This window comes from Pelobates fuscus, chromosome 9, assembly GCF_036172605.1.
Source record: "Pelobates fuscus isolate aPelFus1 chromosome 9, aPelFus1.pri, whole genome shotgun sequence".
Taxonomy (NCBI): Eukaryota; Metazoa; Chordata; class Amphibia; order Anura; family Pelobatidae; genus Pelobates; species Pelobates fuscus.
Window position 1 is genome coordinate 170,058,782 of NC_086325.1, and position 16,378 is coordinate 170,075,159.

The window sequence follows — 16,378 nt, forward strand, 5'->3', positions numbered from 1 at the left end:
GTTTGGTTCTACAACACTTAGAAAGACATTGTTCGGTGGAAACTTTCCCACGAACAAGGGAAACAAGCTCCAGGGTAAGAACATTGACTCTGTTTGGTAGTTTGTTCAGTTTTTAAACTACCGAACTAGACCGACCGCAAGCCCTGCTTCTTTGGAACTGTTTAGGGCATGGGACCATGCGTGCCATCTGTCAAATTATGACTTCCAGGAAATTCCTGAACCCCTGAACCGATCTGGGTGATTTTTGGATATGTTGGTCACTCAGATCGGGGCTATCAGGGGATGTAACTTGTTGGGTTTTATGTATTTTTAAGGAACTTTTGGAGTGCTTGTTGTACCTAGAGATAATTGAGTTAATACAATGCTTGACTCAATTATCTCCCAGGCACAGGGGAGGGATTATCTTGTTTTGTATGGGAGTGTCCTGGACCTGAGAGCCAATGTAATCATGTGTATGTTTTTACTGTAGTCTTTCCTCTCAGGTCCAGGAGGGAGTGCCCCTTGCATGGAGAACTGCATATAAGGCAGTTGTGGTAGCCAACAGTTGTGGTTGCCAATAAATGTATTTCAGCTTGCACTCACAGAACTGTGTTCCAGTGTGGAGGATTCAATGGGGAAAGTCCTTGTAAGGACTAGAGCTCCCAGGACTGAATGTCGTCCAGTGCCCGGGGTTGTATACAGCGAATTCTCCAGGAGGGAGCAGTTCCAGGACCCCAGTCAAGCCACGGCGACTGTGGGCAGAAGTGCTGTGGTTTGTCCCCTGTTCCAGCTAGGTAGCGGTCCTTGGCGGAGGTACCCAGCCGGGGTACAGGCAGCTCCATTACATTTAGGAACAGGGTATTAAACAAAGACAGACAGATAGTGAGGGTATTGGACAAAGACAGATGGATAGCGAGGGTATTGGACAAAGACAGATAGCGAGGGTATTGGACAAAGACAGATAGCGAGGGTATTGGACAAAGACAGATAGCGAGGGTATTGGACAAAGACAGATAGCGAGGGTAATAGACAAAGACAGATAGCGAGGGTATTTGACAAAGACAGACAGATAGGGAGGGTATTAGACAAAGATAGATAGCGAGGGTATTCGACAAAGACAGACAGACAGACAGATAGCGAGGGTATTAGACAAAGGCAGATAGATTGCGAGGGTATTCGACAAAGACAGGCAGACAGGGGGTTAGTAGACAAAGACAGGTAAAGAGGATAAAAGACTGACTGAAAAAGACAGCTAGAGAAAGGCTGTAAGACAAACGTACAGACACAGAAAAACATAGGCAGAACAACAGACAGGAACAGAGAACGGTATGCAGAATGTCAAAGAAAAGCATTTGGATGGAATACGCAGCTCACATTTAAAATGCAAAAAGAAACAAGAAAACAAACACTAAACTATCTACTACCTGCTAACTGTTATCTACTACCTGCTCTCTGTTACCTGCTCTCTGTTACCTGCTCACTGTTACCTGCTGTCTGTTACTTGCTGTCTGTAACCTGCTCTCTGTTACCTGCTGTCTGTTACCTGCTGTCTGTTACCTGCTCACTGTTACCTGCTCACTGTTACCTGCTGTCTGTTACCTGCTGTCTGTTACCTGCTCACTGTTACCTGCTCTCTGTTACCTGCTCTCTGTTACCTGCTGTCTGTTACCAGCTCTCTGTTACCAGCTCTCTGTTACCAGCTATCTGTTACCTGCTGTCTGTTACCTGCTCACTGTTACCTGCTCACTGTTACGGTTAACTGCTGGCTGTTACCTGCTGTCTGTTACCTGCTGTCTGTTACCTGCTGTCTGTTACCTGCTGTCTGTTACCTGCTGTCTGTTACCTGCTTACTGTTACCTGCTGTCTGTTACCTGCTGTCTGTTACCTGCTTACTGTTACCTGCTGTCTGTTACCTGCTGTCTGTTACCTGCTCTCTGTTACCTGCTGTCTGTTACCTGCTGTCTGTTACCTGCTCTCTGTTACCTGCTCACTGTTACCTGCTGTCTGTTACCTGCTGTCTGTTACCTGCTCTCTGTTACCTGCTGTCTGTTACCTGCTCACTGTTACCTGCTCTCTGTTACCTGCTCTCTGTTACCTGCTGTCTGTTACCAGCTCTCTGTTACCAGCTATCTGTTACCTGCTGTCTGTTACCTGCTCACTGTTACCTGCTGTCTGTTACCTGCTGTCTGTTACCTGCTCACTGTTACCTGCTCACTGTTACCTGCTCTCTGTTACCTGCTCACTGTTACCTGCTGTCTGTTACCTGCTGTCTGTTACCTGCTCTCTGTTACCTGCTGTCTGTTACCTGCTCACTGTTACCTGCTCTCTGTTACCTGCTCTCTGTTACCTGCTGTCTGTTACCAGCTCTCTGTTACCAGCTATCTGTTACCTGCTGTCTGTTACCTGCTCACTGTTACCTGCTGTCTGTTACCTGCTGTCTGTTACCTGCTGTCTGTTACCTGCTCACTGTTACCTGCTCTCTGTTACCTGCTATCTGTTACCTGCTGTCTGTTACCAGCTCTCTGTTACCAGCTATCTGTTACCTGCTGTCTGTTACCTGCTCACTGTTACCTGCTCACTGTTACGGTTAACTACTGTCTGTTACCTGCTGTCTGTTACCTGCTGTCTGTTACCTGCTGTCTGTTACCTGCTTACTGTTACCTGCTGTCTGTTACCTGCTGTCTGTTACCTGCTTACTGTTACCTGCTGTCTGTTACCTGCTCTCTGTTACCTGCTGTCTGTTACCTGCTGTCTGTTACCTGCTCACTGTTACCTGCTCACTGTTACCGACTCTCTGTTACCTGCTCACTGTTACCTGCTGTCTGTTACCTGCTCTCTGTTACCTGCTGTCTGTTACCTGCTCACTGTTACCTGCTCTCTGTTACCTGCCCACTGTTACCTGCTCACTGTTACCTGCTCTCTGTTACCTGCTCTCTGTTACCTGCTGTCTGTTACCAGCTCTCTGTTACCAGCTATCTGTTACCTGCTGTCTGTTACCTGCTCACTGTTACCTGCTCTCGGTTACCTGCTCTCTGTTACCTGCTGTCTGTTACCGGCTGTCTGTTACCATCTCTCTGTTACCTGCTGTCTGTTACCATCTCTCTGTTACCTGCTGTGTGTCACCTGCTGTGTGTCACCTGCTGTCTGTTACCGGCTCTCTGTCACCTGCTCTCTGTTACCTGCTTACTGTTACGCTTACCTGCTCTCTGTTACCTACTCTCTGTTTCCTGCTGTCTGTTACCTGCCATCTGTTACCTGCTGTCTGTTACCGGCTCTCTGTTACCTGCTCTCTGCTACCTGCTGTCTGTTACCTGCTCTCTGTTACCTGCTCTCTGTTACCTGCTCACTGTTACCTGCTGTCTGTTACCTGCTCTCTGTTACCTGCTCTCTGTTACCTGCTGTCTGTTACCGGCTCTCTGTTACCGGCTCTCTGTTACCGGCTCTCTATTACCTGCTGTCTGTTACCTGCTCTCTGTTACCATCTCTCTGTTACCAGCTCTCTGTTACCTGCTGTCTGTCACCTGCTGTCTGTCACCTGCTGTCTGTTACCTGCTGTCTGTTACCTGCTCTCTGTTACCTGCTCACTGTTACGGTTACCTGCTCTCTGTTACCTGCTGTCTGTTACCTGCTGTCTGTTACCTGCTCTCTGTTACCTGCTCACTGTTACCGGTTCTCTGTTACCTGCTCTCTGTTACTGGCTCTCTGTTACCGGCTCTCTGTTACCTGCTGTCTGTTACCTGCTCTCTGTTACCTGCTCACTGTTACCGGCTCTCTTTTACCTGCTCTCTGTTACCTGCTGTCTGTTACCGGCTCTCTGTTACCGGCTCTCTGTTACCTGATGTCTGTTACCTGCTCTCTGTTACCTGCTCTCTGTTACCTGCTCACTGTTACGGTTAACTGCTGTCTGTTACCTGCTGTCTGTTACCTGCTGTCTGTTACCTGCTGTCTGTTACCGGCTCTCTGTTACTTGCTCTATGTTACCTGATGTCTGTTACCTGCTCTCTGTTACCTGCTCTCTGTTACCTGCTCTCTGTTACCTGCTCACTGTTACGGTTACCTGCTGTCTGTTACCTGCTGTCTGTTACCTGCTGTCTGTTACCTGCTGTCTTTTACCTGCTTACTGTTACCTGCTGTCTGTTACCTGCTGTCTGTTACCTGCTGTCTGTTACCTGCTTACTGTTACCTGTTGTCTGTTACCTGCTGTCTGTTACCTGCTGTCTGTTACCTGCTCTCTGTTACCTGCTCACTGTTACCTGCTGTCTGTTACCTGCTGGCGGTTACCTGCTGGCTGTTACCTGCTCTCTGTTACCTGCTGTCTGTTACCTGCTGTCTGTTACCTGCTCACTGTTATCGGTTCTCTGTTACCTGCTCTCTGTTACTGGCTCTCTGTTACCGGCTCTCTGTTACCTGCTGTCTGTTACCTGCTCTCTGTTACCTGCTAACTGTTACCGGCTCTCTTTTACCTGCTCTCTGTTACCTGCTCTCTGTTACCTGCTGTCTGTTACCGGCTCTCTGTTACCGGCTCTCTGTTACCTGCTGCCTGTTACCTGCTCTCGGCTACCTGCTGTCTGTTACCGGCTCTCTGTTACTTGCTCTATGTTACCTGATGTCTGTTACCTGCTCTCTGTTACCTGCTCACTGTTACGGTTAACTGCTGTCTGTTACCTGCTGCCTGTTACCTGCTGTCTGTTACCTCCTGTCTGTTACCTGCTGTCTGTTACCTGCTGTCTGTTACCAGCTGTCTGTTACCTGCTTACTGTTACCTGCTGTCTGTTACCTGATGTCTGTTACCTGCTCTCTGTTACCTGCTGTCTGTTACCTGCTGTCTGTTACCTGCTTCTGTTACCTGCTGTTTGTTACCTGCTGTCTGTTACCTGCTGTCTGTTACCTGCTGTCTGTTACCTGCTCTCTGTTACCTGTTGTCTGTTACCTGCTGTCTGTTACCTGCTGTCTGTTACCTGCTGGCTGTTACCTGCTCTCTGTTACCTGCTGTCTGTTACCTGCTGTCTGTTACCTGCTGGCCGTTACCTGCTGTCTGTTACCTGCTGTCTGTTACCTGCTGTCTGTTACCTGCTGTCTGTTACCTGCTGTCTGTTACCTGCTGTCTGTTACCTGCTGGTTGTTACCTGCTCTCTGTTACCTGCTGTCTGTTACCTGCTGTCTGTTACCTGCTCTCTGTTACCTGCTCTCTGTTACCTGCTCTCTGTTACCTGCTGTCTGTTACCTGCTCTCTGTTACCTGCTGTCTGTTACCTGCTGTCTGTTACCTGCTGTCTGTTACCTGCTCACTGTTACCTGCTGTCTGTTACCTGCTCACTGTTACCTGCTGTCTGTTACCTGCTGTCTGTTACCTGCTGTCTGTTACCTGCTCACTGTTACCTGCTGTCTGTTACCTGCTGTCTGTTACCTGCTCACTGTTACCTGCTGTCTGTTACCAGCTGGCTGTTACCTGCTCTCTGTTACCTGCTCTCTGTTACCTGCTGTCTGTTACCTGCTGTCTGTTACCTGCTCTCTGTTACCTGCTCTCTGTTACCTGCTGTCTGTTACCTGCTGTCTGTTACCTGCTGTCTGTTACCTGCTGTCTGTTACCTGCTCTCTGTTACCTGCTCTCTGTTACTGGCTCTCTATTACCGGCTCTCTGTTACCGGCTCTCTGTTACCTGCTGTCTGTTACCTGCTGTCTGTTACCGGCTCTCTGTTACCTGCTCTCTGTTACCTGCTCTCTGTTACCTGCTCTCTGTTACCTGCTGTCTGTTACCTGCTCTCTGTTACCTGCTCTCTGTTACCTGCTCTCTGTTACCTGCTCTCTGTTACCGGCTCTCTGTTACCTGCTCTCTGTTACCTGCTCTCTGTTACCTGCTCTCTGTTACCTGCTCTCTGTTACCGGCTCTCTGTTACCTGCTGTCTGTTACCTGCTCTCTGTTACCTGCTCTCTGTTACCTGCTGTCTGTTACCTGCTCTCTGTTACCTGCTCTCTGTTACCTGCTCTCTGTTACCTGCTCTCTGTTACCTGCTGTCTGTTACCTGCTCTATGTTACCTGCTGTCTGTGACCTGCTCTTATTTCCCCATTATTTCACAGCCTGTGACCATTTAGTAAATGAATCCCGTATTGTTTAGTTGTGTTCGCTCTTGGCATATATCAGAGGATTATTCTTTACAAAGCTCAGGCAATGTGTGGATTTAACCCATTGCAGCCTATCCTACCTGCTGATCAGGGCAGACATTGCAGTTTATATCAATAACCAGAGACGTCAAAATACCAGATCCTTCTTGCCCTCCCCGGTATGCAATCTGCCATTATCCAATAATTCTCACATTATTTAATCTGTAGAGGAAAAAAAGGAACCCACAACAATTTGAGTTAACTGCGCAACTCAGGGAGCAAGGGATCCAAGACTAAATGTAGCTGTTATTGTACTAAATCAGTCTGTGTGCAAGCCAAATATTAACTTTTAGTCATATTAGACTCAGCTGCCCCAGTCATGCAGGATAATTCCTCCTCTCTTGATATTAATTAAGCTCTATCCATTATTGAGTGTGCCCCCCCTACCCCCCCCCCCCCCCTTTATACTTCTTATAACGTAATACCCAGTGAGTGCCTCAGCTTTGTACTGGCTCCATTTTGGTAAAACCAAGGATTTAGTGCCGCTTGACATTTCCATGATTCCATTAGTTATTGTACCTTCTAAATACACAACTTCAGATACATTAGCACAAACTACTAACCCCTCAAATTACTGAACTCTGTATAACACACACTCACACTAACTCTCTGTATAACACACAGGACTTCACTCACACTAACTCTCTGTATAACATACACACTCACACTAACTCTCTGTGTAACGCACACACTCACACTAACTCTCTGTATAACACACACACTCACACTAACTCTCTGTATAACGCACACACTCACACTAACTCTCTGTATAACACACACACTCACACTAACTCTCTGTATAACGCACACACTCACACTAACTCTCTGTGTAACGCACACACTCACACTAACTGTCTGTATAACACACACTCACACTAACTCTCTGAATAACACACTCACACTAACTCTCTGTATAACGCACACACTCACACTAACTCTCTGAATAACACACTCACACTAACTCTCTGTATAACGCACACACTCACACTAACTCTCTGTATAACACACACTCACACTAACTCTCTGAATAACACACTCACACTAACTCTCTGTATAACGCACACACTCACACTAACTCTCTGTATAACACACACTCACACTAACTCTCTGAATAACACACTCACACTAACTCTCTGTATAACGCACACACTCACACTAACTCTCTGTATAACACACACTCACACTAACTCTCTGAATAACACACTCACACTAACTCTCTGTATAACACACACACTCACACTAACTCTCTGTATAACACACACTCACACTAACTCTCTGAATAACACACTCACACTAACTCTCTGTATAACGCACACACTCACACTAACTCTCTGTATAACACACACTCACACTAACTCTCTGAATAACACACTCACACTAACTCTCTGTATAACGCACACACTCACACTAACTCTCTGTATAACACACACTCACACTAACTCTCTGAATAACACACTCACACTAACTCTCTGTATAACACACACACTCACACTAACTCTCTGTATAACACACACTCACACTAACTCTCTGTATAACACACACACTCACACTAACTCTCTGTATAACGCACACACTCACACTAACTCTCTGTATAACGCACACACTCACACTAACTCTCTGTATAACACACACACTCACACTAACTCTCTGTATAACGCACACACTCACACTAACTCTCTGTATAACACACACTCACACTAACTCTCTGTATAACACACACTCACACTAACTCTCTGTATAACACACACTCACACTAACTGTCTGTATAACACACACTCACACTAACTCTCTGTATAAGGCACACACTCACACTAACTCTCTGTATAACACACACTCACACTAACTCTCTGTATAACACACACTCACACTAACTCTCTGTATAACACACACACTCACACTAACTCTCTGTGTAACACACACTCACACTAACTGTCTGTATAACACACACTCACACTAACTCTCTGTATAATGCACACACTCACACTAACTCTCTGTATAACACACACACTCACACTAACTCTCTGTATAACGCACACACTCACACTAACTCTCTGTGTAACGCACACACTCACACTAACTGTCTGTATAACACACACTCACACTAACTCTCTGAATAACACACTCACACTAACTCTCTGTATAACGCACACACTCACACTAACTCTCTGAATAACACACTCACACTAACTCTCTGTATAACGCACACACTCACACTAACTCTCTGTATAACACACACTCACACTAACTCTCTGAATAACACACTCACACTAACTCTCTGTATAACGCACACACTCACACTAACTCTCTGTATAACACACACTCACACTAACTCTCTGAATAACACACTCACACTAACTCTCTGTATAACGCACACACTCACACTAACTCTCTGTATAACACACACTCACACTAACTCTCTGAATAACACACTCACACTAACTCTCTGTATAACACACACACTCACACTAACTCTCTGTATAACACACACTCACACTAAATCTCTGTATAACACACACACTCACACTAACTCTCTGTATAACGCACACACTCACACTAACTCTCTGTATAACGCACACACTCACACTAACTCTCTGTATAACACACACACTCACACTAACTCTCTGTATAACACACACTCACACTAACTCTCTGTATAACACACACTCACACTAACTCTCTGTATAACACACACTCACACTAACTGTCTGTATAACACACACTCACACTAACTCTCTGTATAAGGCACACACTCACACTAACTCTCTGTATAACACACACTCACACTAACTCTCTGTATAACACACACTCACACGAACTCTCTGTATAACACACACACTCACACTAACTCTCTGTGTAACACACACTCACACTAACTGTCTGTATAACACACACTCACACTAACTCTCTGTATAATGCACACACTCACACTAACTCTCTGTATAACACACACTCACACTAACTCTCTGTATAACACACACTCACACTAACTCTCTGTATAACACACACTCACACTAACTCTCTGTATAAGGCACACACTCACACTAACTCTCTGTATAACACACACTCACACTAACTCTCTGTATAACACACACTAACACTAACTCTCTGTATAACACACACTCACACTAACTCTCTGTATAACACACACTCACACTAACTCTCTGTATAACACACACTCACACTAACTCTCTGTATAACACACACTCACACTAACTCTCTGTATAACACACACTCACACTAACTCTCTGTATAACACACACTCACACTAACTCTCTGTATAACACACACACTCACACTAACTCTCTGTATAACACACACTCACACTAACTCTCTGAATAACACACTCACACTAACTCTCTGTATAACGCACACACTCACACTAACTCTCTGTATAACACACACTCACACTAACTCTCTGAATAACACACTCACACTAACTCTCTGTATAACACACACACTCACACTAACTCTCTGTATAACACACACTCACACTAACTCTCTGAATAACACACTCACACTAACTCTCTGTATAACGCACACACTCACACTAACTCTCTGTATAACACACACTCACACTAACTCTCTGAATAACACACTCACACTAACTCTCTGTATAACACACACACTCACACTAACTCTCTGTATAACACACACTCACACTAACTCTCTGAATAACACACTCACACTAACTCTCTGTATAACGCACACACTCACACTAACTCTCTGTATAACACACACTCACACTAACTCTCTGTGTAACGCACACACTCACACTAACTGTCTGTATAACACACACTCACACTAACTCTCTGAATAACACACTCACACTAACTCTCTGTATAACGCACACACTCACACTAACTCTCTGAATAACACACTCACACTAACTCTCTGTATAACGCACACACTCACACTAACTCTCTGTATAACACACACTCACACTAACTCTCTGAATAACACACTCACACTAACTCTCTGTATAACGCACACACTCACACTAACTCTCTGTATAACACACACTCACACTAACTCTCTGAATAACACACTCACACTAACTCTCTGTATAACGCACACACTCACACTAACTCTCTGTATAACACACACTCACACTAACTCTCTGAATAACACACTCACACTAACTCTCTGTATAACACACACACTCACACTAACTCTCTGTATAACACACACTCACACTAACTCTCTGAATAACACACTCACACTAACTCTCTGTATAACGCACACACTCACACTAACTCTCTGTATAACACACACTCACACTAACTCTCTGAATAACACACTCACACTAACTCTCTGTATAACGCACACACTCACACTAACTCTCTGTATAACACACACTCACACTAACTCTCTGAATAACACACTCACACTAACTCTCTGTATAACACACACACTCACACTAACTCTCTGTATAACACACACTCACACTAACTCTCTGTATAACACACACACTCACACTAACTCTCTGTATAACGCACACACTCACACTAACTCTCTGTATAACGCACACACTCACACTAACTCTCTGTATAACACACACACTCACACTAACTCTCTGTATAACGCACACACTCACACTAACTCTCTGTATAACACACACTCACACTAACTCTCTGTATAACACACACTCACACTAACTCTCTGTATAACACACACTCACACTAACTGTCTGTATAACACACACTCACACTAACTCTCTGTATAAGGCACACACTCACACTAACTCTCTGTATAACACACACTCACACTAACTCTCTGTATAACACACACTCACACTAACTCTCTGTATAACACACACACTCACACTAACTCTCTGTGTAACACACACTCACACTAACTGTCTGTATAACACACACTCACACTAACTCTCTGTATAATGCACACACTCACACTAACTCTCTGTATAACACACACACTCACACTAACTCTCTGTATAACGCACACACTCACACTAACTCTCTGTGTAACGCACACACTCACACTAACTGTCTGTATAACACACACTCACACTAACTCTCTGAATAACACACTCACACTAACTCTCTGTATAACGCACACACTCACACTAACTCTCTGAATAACACACTCACACTAACTCTCTGTATAACGCACACACTCACACTAACTCTCTGTATAACACACACTCACACTAACTCTCTGAATAACACACTCACACTAACTCTCTGTATAACGCACACACTCACACTAACTCTCTGTATAACACACACTCACACTAACTCTCTGAATAACACACTCACACTAACTCTCTGTATAACGCACACACTCACACTAACTCTCTGTATAACACACACTCACACTAACTCTCTGAATAACACACTCACACTAACTCTCTGTATAACACACACACTCACACTAACTCTCTGTATAACACACACTCACACTAAATCTCTGTATAACACACACACTCACACTAACTCTCTGTATAACGCACACACTCACACTAACTCTCTGTATAACGCACACACTCACACTAACTCTCTGTATAACACACACACTCACACTAACTCTCTGTATAACACACACTCACACTAACTCTCTGTATAACACACACTCACACTAACTCTCTGTATAACACACACTCACACTAACTGTCTGTATAACACACACTCACACTAACTCTCTGTATAAGGCACACACTCACACTAACTCTCTGTATAACACACACTCACACTAACTCTCTGTATAACACACACTCACACTAACTCTCTGTATAACACACACACTCACACTAACTCTCTGTGTAACACACACTCACACTAACTGTCTGTATAACACACACTCACACTAACTCTCTGTATAATGCACACACTCACACTAACTCTCTGTATAACACACACTCACACTAACTCTCTGTATAACACACACTCACACTAACTCTCTGTATAACACACACTCACACTAACTCTCTGTATAAGGCACACACTCACACTAACTCTCTGTATAACACACACTCACACTAACTCTCTGTATAACACACACTAACACTAACTCTCTGTATAACACACACTCACACTAACTCTCTGTATAACACACACTCACACTAACTCTCTGTATAACACACACTCACACTAACTCTCTGTATAACACACACTCACACTAACTCTCTGTATAACACACACTCACACTAACTCTCTGTATAACACACACTCACACTAACTCTCTGTATAACACACACACTCACACTAACTCTCTGTATAACACACACTCACACTAACTCTCTGAATAACACACTCACACTAACTCTCTGTATAACGCACACACTCACACTAACTCTCTGTATAACACACACTCACACTAACTCTCTGAATAACACACTCACACTAACTCTCTGTATAACACACACACTCACACTAACTCTCTGTATAACACACACTCACACTAACTCTCTGAATAACACACTCACACTAACTCTCTGTATAACGCACACACTCACACTAACTCTCTGTATAACACACACTCACACTAACTCTCTGAATAACACACTCACACTAACTCTCTGTATAACGCACACACTCACACTAACTCTCTGTATAACACACACTCACACTAACTCTCTGAATAACACACTCACACTAACTCTGTATAACACACACACTCACACTAACTCTCTGTATAACACACACTCACACTAACTCTCTGTATAACACACACACTCACACTAACTCTCTGTATAACGCACACACTCACACTAACTCTCTGTATAACGCACACACTCACACTAACTCTCTGTATAACACACACACTCACACTAACTCTCTGTATAACGCACACACTCACACTAACTCTCTGTATAACACACACTCACACTAACTCTCTGTATAACACACACTCACACTAACTCTCTGTATAACACACACTCACACTAACTGTCTGTATAACACACACTCACACTAACTCTCTGTATAAGGCACACACTCACACTAACTCTCTGTATAACACACACTCACACTAACTCTCTGTATAACACACACTCACACTAACTCTCTGTATAACACACACACTCACACTAACTCTCTGTGTAACACACACTCACACTAACTGTCTGTATAACACACACTCACACTAACTCTCTGTATAATGCACACACTCACACTAACTCTCTGTATAACACACACACTCACACTAACTCTCTGTATAACGCACACACTCACACTAACTCTCTGTGTAACGCACACACTCACACTAACTGTCTGTATAACACACACTCACACTAACTCTCTGAATAACACACTCACACTAACTCTCTGTATAACGCACACACTCACACTAACTCTCTGAATAACACACTCACACTAACTCTCTGTATAACGCACACACTCACACTAACTCTCTGTATAACACACACTCACACTAACTCTCTGAATAACACACTCACACTAACTCTCTGTATAACGCACACACTCACACTAACTCTCTGTATAACACACACTCACACTAACTCTCTGAATAACACACTCACACTAACTCTCTGTATAACGCACACACTCACACTAACTCTCTGTATAACACACACTCACACTAACTCTCTGAATAACACACTCACACTAACTCTCTGTATAACACACACACTCACACTAACTCTCTGTATAACACACACTCACACTAACTCTCTGTATAACACACACACTCACACTAACTCTCTGTATAACGCACACACTCACACTAACTCTCTGTATAACGCACACACTCACACTAACTCTCTGTATAACACACACACTCACACTAACTCTCTGTATAACGCACACACTCACACTAACTCTCTGTATAACACACACTCACACTAACTCTCTGTATAACACACACTCACACTAACTCTCTGTATAACACACACTCACACTAACTGTCTGTATAACACACACTCACACTAACTCTCTGTATAAGGCACACACTCACACTAACTCTCTGTATAACACACACTCACACTAACTCTCTGTATAACACACACTCACACTAACTCTCTGTATAACACACACACTCACACTAACTCTCTGTGTAACACACACTCACACTAACTGTCTGTATAACACACACTCACACTAACTCTCTGTATAATGCACACACTCACACTAACTCTCTGTATAACACACACTCACACTAACTCTCTGTATAACACACACTCACACTAACTCTCTGTATAACACACACTCACACTAACTCTCTGTATAACACACACTCACACTAACTCTCTGTATAACACACACACTCACACTAACTCTCTGTGTAACACACACTCACACTAACTGTCTGTATAACACACACTCACACTAACTCTCTGTATAATGCACACACTCACACTAACTCTCTGTATAACACACACTCACACTAACTCTCTGTATAACACACACTCACACTAACTCTCTGTATAACACACACTCACACTAACTCTCTGTATAACACACACTCACACTAACTCTCTGTATAAGGCACACACTCACACTAACTCTCTGTATAACACACACTCACACTAACTCTCTGTATAACACACACTCACACTAACTCTCTGTATAACACACACTCACACTAACTCTCTGTATAACACACACTCACACTAACTCTCTGTATAACACACACTCACACTAACTCTCTGTATAACACACACTCACACTAACTCTCTGTATAACACACACTCACACTAACTCTCTGTATAACACACACACTCACACTAACTCTCTGTATAACACACAGGACACACTCACACTCACACTAACTCTCTGTATAACACACACTCACACTAACTCTCTGTATAACACACACTCACACTAACTCTCTGTATAACACACACACTCACACTAACTCTCTGTATAACACACAGGACACACTCACACTCACACTAACTCTCTGTATAACGCACACTCACACTAACTCTCTGTATAACACACAGGACACACTCACACTCACACTAACTCTCTGTATAACGCACACACTCACACTAACTCTCTGTATAACGCACACACTCACACTAACTCTCTGTATAACACACACTCACACTAACTCTCTGTATAAGGCATACCTTGTATAGAGGGGGTGAAGGCAGGTCATTTCCCTGGCTGGGAATCTAGGAGTTGGGTGACCTTTCTAAGCCGAGCCGCCTGTATATAAAACAGAAGAAAGGTGCTGAGATTTGATGTCACTCTCCCAGGGTGGAGCTATTCTCCCCCCCCCCCTGGGCATTTTGGGTTCTGTCTGGCCCCTCCTCGCAGTGAGCAGAGACTGCCTGTAAAGTGACTCCTTACAGGCATCGCTGTGACCCAGGAGCTAAGAATAATCCATTTATAAATATGGAAATACGGAACCTGTGGGCATCCAGTCATATTCCAGACAGAGAATGCCCCATGGGGCAATTATGAAGAAAAACCTTTCGCAATCACCATGGAAACCAATAGACTGTTTCTGCTAACTGTCGTCCATTTGCACCGCACCGCTATACACTATAAAGGCAGGCGGCTGGCTTGAGAAGCCAACCATACAGAAGCTGGAACCACATTTAGCCAACCACAGGACTGGTTCTAAGTAACCGTAGCTGTGACTCACAGCCCCAAACAAACAGCCACTCAACCAAGGTTCCCATGACATCACGCTACCCACCAACCAACGTTCCCATGACATCACGCTACCCACCAACCAACGTTCCCATGACACCACGCTACCCACCAACCTACGCTCCCATGACATCACGCTACCCACCAACCTACGCTCCCATGACATCACGCTACCCACCAACCTACGCTCCCATGACATCACGCTACCCACCAACCAAGGTTCCCATGACATCACGCTACCCACCAACCAAGGTTCCCATGACATCCCGCTACCCACCAACCAACGTTCCCATGACATCACGCTACCCACCAACCAACGCTCCCATGACATCACGCTACCCACCAACCAACGTTCCCATGACATCACACTACCAACCTACGCTCCCATGACTTCACGCTACCCACCAACCAACGTTCCCATGGCATCACGCTACCCACCAACCAACGTTCCCATAACATCACACTACCCACCAACCTACGCTCCCATGACCTCACGCTACCCACCAACCAATGTTCCCATGACATCACGCTACCCACCAACCAACGCTCCCATGACATCACGCTACCCACCAACCAACGTTCCCATGACATCACACTACCCACCAACCAAGATATATTTGTGGTCGTTAATTTGTGACTGTGAAATACTATATGATTGG

The 16,378-nt window shown here is 44.4% G+C and overlaps 1 protein-coding gene across 2 annotated transcripts in view; it reads right to left on the minus strand.

Annotated features, from left to right (window-relative positions):
• The window catches only part of LOC134573383 (multidrug and toxin extrusion protein 1-like), a 59,724-nt gene extending 44,424 nt beyond the window's left edge, over window positions 1–15,300 (minus strand). Inside the window, exons 1-2 of one of the 2 annotated variants that reach the window (XM_063433118.1) lie at window positions 15,191–15,300; window positions 6,239–6,303 (exon numbers count right to left, since the gene is read on the minus strand). The gene's annotated coding sequence lies outside the window, so the exon portion shown is untranslated. Of the gene's footprint in view, window positions 1–6,182; window positions 6,304–15,190 lie in introns of both variants that reach the window. The other variant, XM_063433117.1, reaches the window with a different exon arrangement.
• Window positions 15,301–16,378: the final 1,078 nt, after the last annotated feature.